This window comes from Petaurus breviceps, unplaced genomic scaffold, assembly GCF_028583685.1.
Source record: "Petaurus breviceps papuanus isolate PSGF00001 unplaced genomic scaffold, PetGlider_PUasm1.0 91133, whole genome shotgun sequence".
In the NCBI taxonomy this organism is placed as follows: Eukaryota; Metazoa; Chordata; class Mammalia; order Diprotodontia; family Petauridae; genus Petaurus; species Petaurus breviceps.
Genome location: NW_027187419.1, coordinates 98,660,886 through 98,676,766, shown reverse-complemented (window position 1 = coordinate 98,676,766; position 15,881 = coordinate 98,660,886).

Here is a 15,881-nt window from a genome sequence, read left to right as displayed (position 1 = left end):
AGAGATTTCCAGCTGAGTCAAAAATGAGCTACATTTCTATATAATAACAACAAAATCAAGGAAGCAAAAAAAAGAAAGGAAAATCCCATTCTAAAGAATTACAAAATGCATAAAATTTCTGAGGATAAATCCAACAAAATATTAAAAATACCATATAGATTCAATTACAAAGTGCTCCTTAAAAAAAATAAAATAACAACTTAAATAGCCGAAGGAATATTCAGTGCTCATGGATAGGCCTTGCCAATATAATAAAAATGACAATGCTACCAAATTTAATTTATATTTTTAATGCTATACCAATCAAATTACTAAGGGGATACTTGATAAATTGAAATTGATAAAATTCATGTGGAAAAACAAAAGATCTAGAATCTCAAGAAAAATGATTAAAAGAAACTAGAATATCAAGGGAAATGCTGAAAAAAAGAGAATAACACCTCTAGACCTCAAACTATATCATAGATCTGGGCTTCTTAAACTTTTTCCACTTGCTTACCCCTTTCATATTTTGGTAGCATTGACTGGCACTGAGGGGTCTGAGGGGCATGCACAGTGCAAAGTGTGCATGCTTTGTGTTCAGAACCCAGAGTGCAGTGAAGTTTTGCAATGCAACATGGACAAGCACTGCCAGAAACACCTCAGATTCATTACGCATTTGATTTTTAATTAATTTTTGGTCACTGCACATTCAGAAACCCAAATTTTTCACAACCCCATATATGGTCACAACCCACAGTTTAAGAAGCACTATATAAATCAACAGACATCAAAACCAAATGTTATTGGTTAAAAAAAAATAGATAACTAGAAGGAACAGACTAGCCAAGGTAGATTCAGAAACAATGGAATTCAATAACCCAGTGTTGGGTAAAATGAAAAATATATATTACCTAGGAGAAAATTCCTTATCTGATTAAAAACTGCTATGAAAACTAGAAATCAATCAGGCAGAAATTAGGCTTAGACTAACACCTTACACTGCATTCCACCATACATTCTTTTTTTTCTGCTTTTTTTTTTTTGGAGGGCGGAAGGCAGGGCAATTGGGGTTAAGTGATTTGCCTAAGGTCACATGGCTATTTGTAAGTGTTAAGTGCCTGAGTCTGGATTTGAACTCAGGTCCTCCTGACTCTAGGGCCGGTGCTCTGTTCACTGCATAACCTAGTTGCCCCTCCACAATACATACTAAAAGGATGTGCAACCTTAATATTAAAGACCATACTATTAAAACAGATAGAAATAGGTCATATACCTCTCACAGTTAGGAATAATTTAAAAAGACAAAATAGATAACTTTGATTAGGTGAAATTGAAGAGCTTCTGCACAGATAACATTAAAACAGCTATGGTAAGAAAGGAATCACTCAAATGGGAAAAAAACTTTGTGTCAAATTTCTCTGATAAGGGTTTGGTAGCCAAAATATGTATAAAATTAATTAATATACACAAGACTAATACTTATTTCTCAATAGATAAGTGGCAAAGGTTATGAATAAAAAATTCTCAAAATAATTATAAAATATTCACTACTATATGAAAACCATTGATAATAAGAGAAATGCACATCAAAACAACCCAGAAGTTTTACCTCACATCTTGTGAATTGGAAAAAATGGTAATAGTCAATGGTGCAGTGGGTGTGGAATGATAGATAGACTGATACATTGTTGATGGAACTGAGAAATGGCACAACCATTTTGGAAAGTAATTTGGAATTGTGCAAATAAAATCACTAAAACATTCATACCCTTTGTACCAGAGATTCCATTACTGGGCTTATATCACTGATAATAAGAAAATACCCATAATACACCAAAATTTTTTATAGTAGCACTTTTTGTAATAGCAAAAAATTGAACACAAAGAAGTAGATGCCCATCAATTAGAGAATGGCTAAAAAAAATGTGGCATTTGAATTTAAAGGAATATTACTGTGCTATAAGAAATGATGCATGTAATGAATAGAGAGATGCATGGAAAGACCTATGTGAAATGATATAGAGTGAAGAAGAGCCAAGAAAACAATATACACAAAAACCACAACAATGTAAATAGAAAGAACAAACACACACAAAAATCAAAAGTGAATGTAATAAACTTACAAAGATCTAACAGGATTCAAATTAAGAAATATAAGAAGATATTTATTCCCAACCTTCATTGAAGTGAGAGGTATATAGGGATTACACACTGAATATGTTTTCAGACTTTTAAAAATTACTTTCTTTTTTATATATTTGTATAAATTTCCTGCATGTATTGGATTATCAAGACTTTTTCAAAGATATTTGTTGCAATGGCTTTTTCCCAAGCTTCTCTGGCTGCACTGATTTTGTTTATGCAAAATCTTTTCATTTGTCTGTAATCAAAATTGACTATTCCATCTTTTTGGTCTTGCCTTTTAAAGAATAATATCCTAGCTAGTTTTCTTAGCAGTTTTTGCAGAATAGGCACTACATACCCTAATAGTGAATGTTCTTGGATTTATAAAGCAATAATCTACTAAGTCCAATTTGTGCCAAGCACTGTGCTAAACACTGAGGCTATAAAGAAAGGCATGAATACTATTCAAATTCTCAATGTATTGACCTTGTAATTGGGGAGAAAATATGGAAATAATTTAATTTGATTGCTTCTGATTCTTGCTTACATAATCTTTTCCACTGATTAAGTCTTCTAAATTTTACCAGTACTAAATCTGTTCTTTTAATTTTTAGAAAATTGATTAGCATTTATTTTTTATTCCTTTTGACCTCCCATCACTGAGAAAAAGAAATAAAAAGAAAACAAAACCCTTATAAGAAATATGTTTAGTTAAGCAAAACCAATCCCCACATTGGCCGTGTAAAACCGCATGTTTCACACTGTATTTTGATTCCATCTTTTCTTTGCTAGGTGGTATGTAGCATTCTTTATCATCAGTCCTCTGGACAAAATCATTTTTATAATATCTACCTTCCAGTATAATTTGAGATCTGGTAATGTTTAAAAGGCCCCTGCGAAGATGAATTCTTCCCTATGGTAAATAGGTTTCCTTGTTGCATTCAAGTGCAAAATTAATTTGCTCACTTTTAATCTCCAAACTCATAGCCTATCCATATGTTAATCATAAGATATAATTTTTCTATATGGGGAAAATCCTTTGTGTATAAAAGCATGGTCATAAATATATACAAAACCCACAATAAACAGTAGTTACATGTATATTTACATGTATACATACATAAAACCTTCCTTTATGCAACAGAAAATTCAATAATCATTTTGGTAACCATATTTTTATAAAATTAATTATATGTGAAATGCACCAAATGAAATCCCTAGTTAAGTCTTTTTGCAAAGTGAATAATTGCTCTCTAATCTTCTGCTTTCTAATTCCAGAATCACAACCCCTGGTTCAGACACTTGTACAGTGCTGGATAAGTCATTGAACTTCTCTAAATCTCATTTCATCATCGTAAAAAGGTGTTGATAAAGCTTGTGCTGCCTTTACCTCTCACAGGGCAGTTGTGAAGAAAGCACTTTGCAACATTTTTTTCTAATCACATTGTTATTTTGTTGGTATAGGAAACTCCCAGTGAGAAAACTCCCTTTAGCAATATAGATCAGCATTTGTTCTAGTTTTAGAGGGTTTTTTTTTTTTTTTGGTTTTAGAGGGATACAGTATAAGTGTGGTGTTATTTTCAAATACTAGTTTTGCTCATAACAAAGTTTACCTGTATAGGCCTTTGGAGATCTAGCCAAGGATATAACCTTAGCCAATACTTTCATGAGCTTATTAAAATTAAATCAGAAAGCATTTCACAATCATCCACTCTGTGCTTTAAAGCATAAAAAGAAACACTATTAAAGAATTTGTTAACTGTTCTCGTTATAGAAACACATTAGATGAAGTTTGGTCTCTGGCGCACACACACACACACGCACACACACATACACACAAATACATACAGCAACACTGAGAGCCCTAAGCATCAATTTCTGAACAAGGTAAACTGGCGAGTCAGGGAAGACTTGGTCCCTGAGACACTCTGTGCAGGGAGCTTTTGGTTAATCCCTTTCCCCAACTCACATCTCAGAATGGATCGATAAAAGGAGGGAGTTGGATGCGATGGCTTCCAGCTCTGACTCTTATAATTGATTCTATGACCCAATGACCCTAAGGGGTGGCAGCCCAGATCCAGGCAAAGGAATGGGTGTTGTCATGAATGCAGGGGCTGTGGTGAATGACTAGAGGACTGGGATGCACAGGGGTGGAAATCCTATTGATGAAATTCGACTTCCACAACCACCATTAATGCCACCATCACCTACCACTTAAGGGAAGGAAGCAAGCCCTTTGCACACTGGCTTACCAACCTTCACCTGAAGCAAAGCCTCCAATGACCAACCCTAGTCATGGAGCTGGCAGTGTTTGCTTTAGCAAACTTTACACTTTGATTTTACCCTCAAGAAAAGGATACATACTAGGAAACAATTACTCCTGGGATTTAATCTTTGGCCTTCAGAAACTATGTGTAATTAATTTTGCAGTTTTATACTCACAGCTCAAGAGGAATATGGAGAACTTGGAGAAGGTTCAAAAGAGAACCATGAAGATAATTAAATGCCAGGAGAATGAGAACCATTTAATAAGACAAAAAAAAAAAAACCACTGGGATTGTTCTGTCTGGAGAAGAAAAGATTAAGGGAATAGTTATTAGTCCTCAAATAAATTCTGGGTTATTATATAGGCTGGGGCTATTTGCTATGCTCTCTTGAGTTCCCCAGCTGCTAGTGCCTCCCCCTCTAAATTTTACATAGTTTGTATCTTTCTGGTACATTCATATACATATATATAATTTATGTGTGTTTTAATACATACGTACATATATAACATCATACATATTATATCCCTCCATTAGAATATAAACTCCTAGGGGCGGCTAGGTGGCGCAGTGAGTAGAGCACCAGCCCTGGAGTCAGAAGGACTGAGTTCAAATCTGACCTCAGACACTTAACACAAGTTAACTAGCCATGTGACCTTGGGCAAGTCATTTAACCCCAATTGCCCTACCTTCCCCTCTTTAAAAAAGAAAAATCTTAAAAGAATATAAACTCCTTGGGGGCAGGGACTATTTTCACCTTTTCTTTGTATCCTCATGACTTAGCAAAATATTTGGCATATAATAAGTGTTAATAAATTCTTGTTGATTGATATTAAAAAAAAAAAACCCATTGCCTAGAGAAATGCATTCAGGCATAGATAGAGGCAGAGTGGATAAAACACATGGACCACTGGACATGTTATCAGAACCTAAGTTGCAATCCAACCACCATGTACAAGTCACTTTCCTTCCCTAAGCCTTAGTTTCTTCATCAGTCTCATCAATGACTCTGGAGGAGAGAGTGAGGCTGATGATTTTGGGCAGCTCTGCCTCATTTAAATCCAATTCATGCACAAGTCAAGACGTCACCCTCATGATGTCATTGGTCCTCTTTGGGAAAGAAGGATGAACAACAATAGTTTCTTCATCTATAAAATGGGTATGATGACATTTGCAGCATCAATTATGAGGAAAACTTAAAGTTCTATAGAAATATGAAGTTGTCATCACTAGAGGGTTAGGTTAGATATGAGTTGTGAAATATATTAGATATGAGGACCTTGTGGTCGTTAGGCTAAATGCTGAAAATCATCAGATACTAGAATAGTGAATATAGGCTTCTATTTCCTACAGTATTTTTTTTAAATGCTACTGACAGTTTTCAGACAAATCAAATCTATCTATAGTCATGTGAAAAAGTGTTCTAAATTACTAATGGTTAGAGAAATGCAAATTAAAACATATCTGAGGTACCACCTCACACCTATCAGATTGGCTAATATGACAAAAAAAGGAAAATAATAAATGTTAGAGAGGATGTGGGGAAAATGCAACTAATGCACTGTTGGTAGAATTATGATTGTAATGGAATATTATTGTGCTATAAGAAATGACAAGGAAGATGATTTCAAAAAAACCTAGAAAGACTTGCATGAACTGATACAAAGTGAAATGAGCAGATCCAGGAGAACACTGTACACAGTAACAGCAATATTGTACAAAGAACTGTAAATGACTTGGCTATTCTCTGCAGTACAATGATTCAAGACAATCCCAAAGGACTCATGATGAAAGATTCAATTGGCTTCTAGAGAAAGAACTGATGTTGTCTGAATACATACTATTAAAGCATACTATTTTTCACTTTCTTTTTTTGTCTTTTTTTTTTTTTTTTGCTTTTTTGGAGGGCAATTGGGGTTAAGTGACTTGCCCAAGGTCGCACGACTAGTTTTTGTGTTAAGTGTCTGAGGCCAGATTTGAACTCAGGTCCTCCTGACTCCAGGACCAGTGCTCTATTCACTGTGCAACCTAGCTACCCCTGAGTCTTCTTGTAAAAATGACTTATGTGGAAATGTTTTGCATGATTGCACATGCTTAATCTATATCAGATTGCTTACTCTCTCAGAGAGAAAGGAGGGGAGGGAGGAAGGGATATAATTTTCAACTCAAAACTTTTAAAAATGTTTAAAATTGTTTTTACATGTAATGGAGGAATAAAATGCTATTTTTTTTTAAAGATGCTCCTGAAATAAAAAATATAAGCCAAAAGAACATTAAAAGAACCAAACATTGTGCAACTCTATTGACTAAATTGATCTTCTGAGAAAAGATGAAGAAATACCACTTCCTTCTTTCCTTAGGGAGGTAGGAGAGGATGGTTCCTAACAGCTGACTGTACTATTGGATGTGGTCGTCCATTAGTGTGCTTATCGGTCTTTCTTTGCTATGGATATATTGCCCCCTTGAGGCTATAAGGTAGATTGGGTACTAGAAAGGAATGCCTGCTAGTTCACTGCTTTTTTCTTCCTTTCTCTAACCTCAGGGAAGTGTACTTATTTCCTAGTCTCCATTTAAGGGGTGGTTTGCTTTTGTCTTTTTATAGTAAGATGAATGTAGTTAATCAATGTATAATGGGGAGAGAGAGTCAGAATTGGTCCTTGACCAACGGATTCCCCCTCCAAAAATGTAATCATAGGTAATGAGTTATTAACCTAAGTATATACAGCTTCAAAGCAAAGAGTTAGATAACAGACATGAAGAGGTATTACAACTCTCTGGGTAAAAAGAAAGAAATGTGAACTTGGACCTTTCTAGGCACACTTGTAATTAGCTTTGGTAGTGGGGAGACTGTGATGAGCTGAGGCTGGTCCTCAGACCATTTCCCCTTCCCACTGTCTTCTGAAGCTGGATTTGAAAGGAAAACCAAACCCAAACAAAGCTAAGGGAGTGGCTGGAAAGAAAGACAAGTCCAAGGGAGGTGAGCCTGAGGCTGGGAAGTAGATCAACCCTCTACACAATTTGGGAGGGCAGTGAGGAGAAGTTATCCTGCTCACCAGACAAGTACTACTGCTAGCTGAGGGCAGGCTAAGCAGATTAGGGTGGGGAGGGGGTGGTGGGATATATGAATGATTGTGATATAAAAACAAAAGTCATCAATGAAGCTTTAATAACAGTTAAAAAGAAAGTACTAGAGGTTATCTTCTGTTTAGAATGCTTTTGGATCATCAATTGAATTCAAAAAGCTTTTATTAAGCATTCATTGTGCAAGGCACGGGACAGAGAGGTGATGCAGTGAATACAGTGCCAAAGTTGGAGTGAGAAAGACCTGAGTTCAAAACTGACCTCAGACACTTACTAGCTGTGTGACCCTGGGCAAGTCACTTAACCTTGTTTTACTTCAGTCCCTCATTTGTAAAATGAGCTGGAGAAGGAAATGGCAAGCCATTCCAGTATCTTTGCCAAGAAAACCCCAAGAGAGGTTACAAAGAGTTGAACATGACTGAAAACAACTGAACAACAAAAATGCAAGGCATTCTGTTAGATCCTACACAGACAAAAATGAACAAGAGTTCCTGCCCTCAAGGAAATTACATTGTACTGCAAGATATAACACAAACATAAATAAGTAAATACAAAGATATTTGTGTACAAAAAAGTAGGAATGAGGAAAGACATCTAGGAAGGGACCCCTCAGCTGGTCCTTTCTTAAGTCAAGCTAAAGGAGGGCAGCTAGGTGGTGTGGTGAATAGAGCACCAGCCCTGGAGTCAGGAGGACCTGAGTTCAAATATGGCCTTAGACACTTTTCATGTAACTAGCTGTGTGACCTTGGACAAGTCACTTAACCCCAACCCTTGCCTCCCCTGCCCCCAAGAAAAAAAAAGAGTAGGAAGTCAAGCTTAAGGGCTATAAAATCACTGAGGTTCATTTCCAAGCTAGGATTCAATTCTATCTCAAAAAGGCAACAGTTTTTGTTCTTCTCCCTTGACTTCTGGCCATATTCCAAAAGGACAGCATTCTTTCCTAGGGCATAATAACCCAAATACATAATGCATGCTCTAATCAAGCAAGAGCCTATCTACATAGGCCTCAGGACTTTCTAAAATGTGAGTAAATGTTTGAAGGGTCCTTCTGTCAATTTTTATTTAAAAAGAACTGTAGGGAGTAAACGCTTTGCTAATGAAAGACTATTCTAAAATCTAAAAATAAAAGCAGGGGCAGTTCAGAAAATAAATCAGTAGAATCTGATTTTGTCATACTTATTTTAAACTTTAAGTTGTCATTGATATTCAACCAAAGAATGTCTATAAATTTAGGTGATAAATTGAAGGCAATATGAAGAGAATTGGGGGAAAAGTCTGCCGCTGAGTGAGCGACTTGGGGAAAGTCACTTCATCATTCTGGACCTGAATTACCTCATCTATAAAATAAGGGAGAGGAACCAAGTGATTTCTAAGGTCTGATTCGTGTATTCACTAATAATTTCTTAAGCACCCACTATGTGTAAACCATAAGCACTGGAAGGAGACATAAAAGTAACTGTGAGGTCCTGATGGATCCTACAATCTAGCAGAATTAATCAAACAAGTGTAAAGAGATTTTGGGCACATGCAGATCACCTAAGATGACAGCATCCACCTGGGAGAAGACATTCCACATTTCTCTACCAGTTGAGTGGGAAAGAAGTCTTTCTATTGGCTGCACAGGCAGAAATGTCTTTGTCTTTAAATCTACTTGACTAAGGCATGGTTGTTTTCTCTTTTCCAGCTATGTCCAGGGGTGAATATCTGTTTACCTGAAGCATGCACTAAACTGAGCTTTGGGAAAAAAATATGCCTCCTACCACTCTTTAGGCCCTATGGCCCTGGAAATTAGGCTTGGATTGTAAGTCTGTTTCATTTGTCCTTTACAATTCTTTGCATTCATAGAGGAGCCTCTGGATCTTAGAGGTCAAGTATGGTGAGCTTGGAGCCAAGGACCCAGGCCTAGATGTTTCTGCCAACCCAGGAAGGAAGGTTTGAGAAGTTGAGGTGCTAGGACTCAAGTTTAATGAGGTTGGGACTTGGAACTTGGTAGAAATGGTGCTATATAGAAATTAAACTAAGCTATAAACCCACTCCTCCCCACCACCCCCATTCCTAGAGACCAAAATGATGTAAGGGGGATCATGCCCTTTGGTGTTGGGAGATAGTTGTTTGTGTGTTTCTTATTACTATATCTCTGACATAAATATTCCTTTGTAAAAACTAGTAGGATTGTCAAATTCTTAAATGGAAGTGGGGTTCTGAGGATCACCCCAAATTCAGGTAACACAAGTGATGGGGTCTTGGGCCAGTGACAAAGGCTAGATACCCTCCAAACTCTTTAAGACTACTGGAGAACACTGGGGTCGGGGTGAAATAGAACACATCTGGGTTTCAGGTAGGGGGGCCAGGGTAGTCACTGTTATACAAACACATATTAAGTACCTTCTATGCCCCAGGCATTGGGGAGGCACTGGGGATATAAAGACAAAAATGAAGTAATCTCTGCCTTATTTTAAGTTTATTTTCACCCACTCCAAAAGTAAATTAGGAAAGAGCTTTTTTATTTGGGGTGACTTAGGAATCAATCCATAAACATTCACTGAACATAAAACCATGTGCAAGCCATTTTGGTCCATACAGTGGAAGATACAGTCCTTGCCTTCACAGAATTTTAAAAATCTAGTTACAAAAACAAGGTGTATTTATGAAAGGCTAAAAGACAACATAAGAGAAGAATATTCGAAGTGTCACAAGGCAGTGTGTGATCTTTACTAAATGACTGGCAAAGACAAATAATTTAAAGGGTAAATAATAATCATGGGCTGGGCAACATTCATGGGGCAAGGTGGGGAGAAGGAGGACAAAGTGGAACCAGAATAAGGAAGACTCATCTTTCCTGAGTTCAAATATGGCCTCAGATACTCAAATATGACCCTGCACAAGTCACTTAACCCTGTTCGCCTCAGTTTCCTCATCTGTAAAATGAGCTGGAAAAGGAACTGGCAAACCACTCCAGTATCTTTACCAAGAAAACCCCAAATGAGATCATGAAGAGTCAGACACACCCAAGACAACTGAACAACAACCATAGAATTTGAACAAGAAATTATGGGAGAAACCACTTCAAGTGGGAAAAAAAAAGACTCAAAGGTAGGAAAATGCAGGTGTTTTTGCTCAGTAGATAATGAAGACACTAGCTGGGCTAGAGCAGGGGGGTGCTCTATAACAGGCAGCCCAGAATAGTGCAGTGGATAAAGCACTAGTTTGAGGTGAACTGGAAAAACTGGGTTCAAATCTTGCCTGATACCCATAATAACTGGGTGGTCGTGGATAAATCATTTAACCTCACCAGATTTCGGTTTCCAACAACTACAAAATGAGTAGGTTGTATTCAATGACTTCTAAGGTAGTTTTCAGCTCTAAACCTGTGATTCTATGTAAAGCAGTTTGAAAGAGGACTGCCTAAGGAGAATTTTGGCCAAAGTATGGAGGCCTATGAATGCAAGTCTAAAGAATTTGAATTTTGCTCCTTGACCCAACAATACCACTTCTAGATCTGTTCCCAAAGAGATCATAAAAATGGGGAAAGGACCCACCTGTACAAAAATATTTATAGCAGCTCTTTTTGTGGTGGCAAAGAATTAGTAATTGAGGAGAAGCCCATCAAATGGTGAATGGCTGAATAAATTTTGGTATATGAATGTAATGGAATACTATTGTGCTATAAGAAATGAGGAGCAGTTGGACTTCAGAAAAATCTGGAAAGACTTAAATGAGCTGATACGGAGTGAAGTGAGCAGAACCAGAAGAATACTGTACACAGTAACAGCCCATTGTGTGATGACTGACTTGATTGACTTAGCTCCTCTCAGCAATGCAAGGACCTAAAACAACTCCAAAAGACTCATGATGGAAAATGCTGTCCACATCCAGAGAAAGAAATATGGAGTCTGAATGCAGGTCGAAGCATACTATTTGTTTGTTTTTTCTTTCTCGTGGTTCCTTCCTCCCATTTGTTCTAATTCTTCTATATAACATGACTAATGTGAAAATATGTTTAATAAGAATGTATATGTAGAGCCTCTATCAGATTGCACACCATCTTGGGGAGGACAGAGGGGAGAGAGGAGAAGAAAATGTGGAAAGAGAATGTGGCAAAAGTAAATTTATTTTTTAAAAAAAGAGTTTGAACTTTGTGCTGTAGGCAATGAAGAGCCCCAGAAGGATCAAGGAAGTGATGTGAGAGAAGGGGGCACACTTTAGGCCTGCTCTTAAGAATGTTTTGGGCTGACAAAAAAACCATAGGCAGACCAATCAGGAGGCTATGGAAAGATAAAGGACATGAATTAGAATGGTATCATTTGATGGAAGACTGGAAATGGTTGGAACTAGCCATATCTGAGACTTTCAAAACAAAGGATCAAAAAGACTTAAAGTTTAATTGACCAAGGTGAAAAAGAAAGAAAGAAAGAGAGGAAGGAAGGAAAAAAGAAGAATAAAAGATGAATATGAAATTATAAATTCAAATGACTGATAATGATGGGTAATAATAATGTGTTAATAGCTAATAATAACAGATCATAATATGTATATATTCAAACCTATGTGTATGTATATCTGCAAACCTTAAAGTGATACATATATCATGCATATATATTAATATATCACATATATTCATATATTATGTATTTTATATATCATGTCTATCACTTTAAGGTTTGCAAAGGGCTGTGCGTGTTATCTCCTTTGATCTTCCAGACAACCTTGTGAAGTGAGATAAATGCCATTATTATCCTTATTTTACAAATGAGGAAACTAAGGCTGAAAGAGGTTAAGTGATTTGCCCAGGGTCACACAGCTAGTAAATGTGAAATTCACTATACTAATGCTGCATTTAGTGTGGATACCTAATCCTAGTTTCCTCAGTAGATAGGCTTACAGGTGTAGTTCACCATACTTGGCTAAAGGCAGTTTTTAAAGGAAGAAATACAACCTATCAACAAATATGTAGAAAAATGCTCTCAATAGCTAAAAGTTAGAGAAATCCAAATTAAAACAACTCTGAGATTCTATCTCATAGCCATGAGATTGGTAAAGATGACACAAAACAAAAATGACAATTGTTGGAGGAGCTATTGGAGAAAAAAAGTAATATTGTAATATTAATGGAGATGTTAATTGGCCCAGCAATTCAGGAAAGGAATTGGAAGCCAGAAAGTCACAAAACTATTTGCCTTTGATCTGGCAATATTATTACCAGGCTTATACCCCAAAGAGAAAGAGGAAAGGAGACACATACACACACAAAAAAAAAATTATACCAACTCTTTTTGTAGTAGCCAATGACTGGAAACTAAGGAGATGCCCGTCTATTAGGGTAATAGATAAGCCAATTATAATATAATATGGAATATTATCGTACCATAATAAATGGTAAAAATAGATTGTTTCAAAGAAATCTGAAATATGAACTGATACAGAACAGAACCAGGAAAACAATTTCCGCAACAATACTGGAGACAAACAACTTTGAAAGACTGAAGAACTCTGATCAATGCAATGACGAACTCAACCATGCTTTCAGGAGACTGATAATAAAGCATGATACCCACCCTTTGAAAGAGATGGTAGACTCAAGATGCTGATGAAGACATATTTTCAGAAATAGTCAATGTGGGAATTTATTTTGCTTAATTGTGTATATTTGCTTTAAGAGCTTTGTTTTTCTATCTTGTTCCCAACGGGCTTAGGACACAGGAGGGAAAGGAGGATTAGGCACAGGGTAGCCAAAAGAAGAGAGGATCCTGAAAGCATCTTTATTTTTTTTTTGTAGAGAAAAGAAGGAAGACCAGAAAAGCAGGATAGATAGATTGAAAGCTACAGGTTGATCAAATTACACACTTAAAAGCAAGTTGTACATAAGAGGGACCTGCAGTTTCAAGGATAAGCCTCTTTTTCTGTTCTACAATGTATATATAAATACCCATTTTATTTGGTATTAAGTTCAGAATAATTTTTTAAAATAGAGAATATAGAATCTAGCACAAAGAAAATACATCAGAAGTTATAATAAGGACTCTTCCTACTCTATTACTACTCATCCTCAGAATTATTCTTACCCCCTAAGGGCAGCTAGGTTGTGCCGCGGAAAGAGTGTTGGGCCTGGAGTCAGGGAGACTTGAGTTCAAATCCGACCTCAGATATTTACTGTCTGTGTGATCCTAGGAAAGTCACTTAACCCTGTTTGCCTCAGTTTCTTCATCTGTCAAACAAACTGGAGAAGGAAATAGAAAATGCTTCTGTATCTTTGCCAAGACAACCCCAAATGGGGTCACGGAGAGTTAGACATGACTAAACAAGAATGATCAGGACTAACAGAGAACAAAGAAGAAGAGGCAGGTAAACACTACTCCTAGCTTTGGAATCCAAGCTCTTCTGGGTAACCTTGCACAGCAGGGTCAAATGAAGCTTTTCTCAAGAGCACCAAGACCTGAGACTGCAGGGAACACGATAGAGCCACATATAACCAAGTCCTAACGTGCGATAAAGTTTCCTTCTTGCTGATGGAATATTTATACCCATTTGTCATCAGAGATCAATTTCACTTCCTGAAAGCCTCAATGAGAAAAGAAACCAATGCACGTACAAAAATCACGTGCATAAAAGTAAAGATATACTCCTATCAGTTTTAAAACATAAAACTGTAGGACTCGACAACCCTTTCTGATTAAATCCTGCTGGTATGAAAACAAGTAACTGAAGTATTAGAAATCCATTAACAGGGAGACAGCTAATTGTCATTACACCTTTAATTAGGGGTATTGGTTTCAGTATTTCCATGCAACAGTTAGAGGCCATAAATGAATTGATTGGCCAGTTATCTACCAGCTGCCATTTCCAGAGCCTTGATACATCATCTCTTTTTTTCCTCTTGTTGGTTAAGATGGCTATCTCCCTGCATCATAAATGTTGTAGAGGCTCTGGTGATAGAAATGGGTTCTTTCTGTTCTCTTAGTAAACACACTGTTAGTGTCATGAGATAGAGCACATGGGATTGCATACTCAGTAGCATGATCCCCACTCTGCTGAACTCAACTTGGGCCTCCTAAGAAATAGATATCGTTTTCTGTTTATTTTCCCTTGGGTTTGAAGGTCCTGTAAAGAGATACATCTTGTGATCAAAATTTGTTTCTGTTCTTTTTTCTTTCTGATAACTTTAATCTTATGACCAGTTGCTCTGGAGTTTCAGCTCTGGTTAAACTCATTAAAATGACAGCTCATTCATCTCCAAGTCATAATTTCCCATTCACTGCACCCACGGGGTACCCGGGGCTATGAATTTCCTACTTGGGTATTCCACTCATGCATTTTCAAAGGGTCAATGAGTGGCATTTAGGGGGAATATAACTTATCCCTTCTTCCCAAAGCACTTACATGATGGCACTTATTTAATTGAAACTAGGCTTCTTCTATTATTAAGTGAGTTCAGAATCATGGAATCCTAGAATCTCCAAGCTGGAAAAGCCCTTAGAGATAATCTAGTTCAATCCCCCTCATTTTACAAATGAGGAAACTAAGATGCCAGAGTGGTTGTGACCTATAAAACTACTGCCCAAGGTCATACAACTAGGTAGTGAGAAAGTGAGAGATGGAAGGCAAGTCAGAGAGCCCATAGCCCAGGGCTCCTACCACACCACCCTGCCTGGATGCATAGGAAACACAGGGGTGTGGAGAGGATGTTGGCCAGGGAGGGGAGGTGTTATGATACTGAATATAAGAACTTAGGAGTTTTCTACCAATGGCAATAAGTTCCAAGAATCCTTAGATGGACATATCTTGTTTCAATGGGCCTCTGTGTCACCTTTTTCCAGGAGCAATCTGGTAAACATTTAATGATCAGTTATCTAAATGGAAAAACAAAAGTGTTCTCAACACAATTTAAGTTTAATCTTTATTTTACTAATGCATTTTCTCCATCAATTTTTAAGTCTAAACAAGCAACAAATCAATCAGTCAATACATCCCTGACATAATATTTGTCGGGGTGTTTTTTGCCTTATTTTTGGAGGGGCAATTGGGGTTAAGTGATTTGCCCAAGGTCACACAGCTAGTAAGTGTTCAGTGTCTGAGGTCGTATTTGAACTCAGGTCCTCCTGACTCCAGGGCCAGTGCTCTATTGACTGAGCCACCTAGTCCCCCAATCGTCGATTTTTGAAGTATAAATGCTCACAGTGAAAATTTAACAGTCGGCCTTCACTGGCAGCAGCTGGCTTCCCAACACACTTAACTTTTTTTTTTTCAAATAACCTCCAGTTTGTCTTCATTAAAGCCCACCCTGAGCATGGCTGGCATCCAATGATATTCAGTTTGAGAATTCAGGAGTCTTTAACAGAGATTTGTCACCTTGAAAGACTGGGGAGTTTTATTAGGGCCCTAGATTTAGGGCTAGAAGAGGCTCCATGAAATCCAATCCTTTCTTTTTACAGA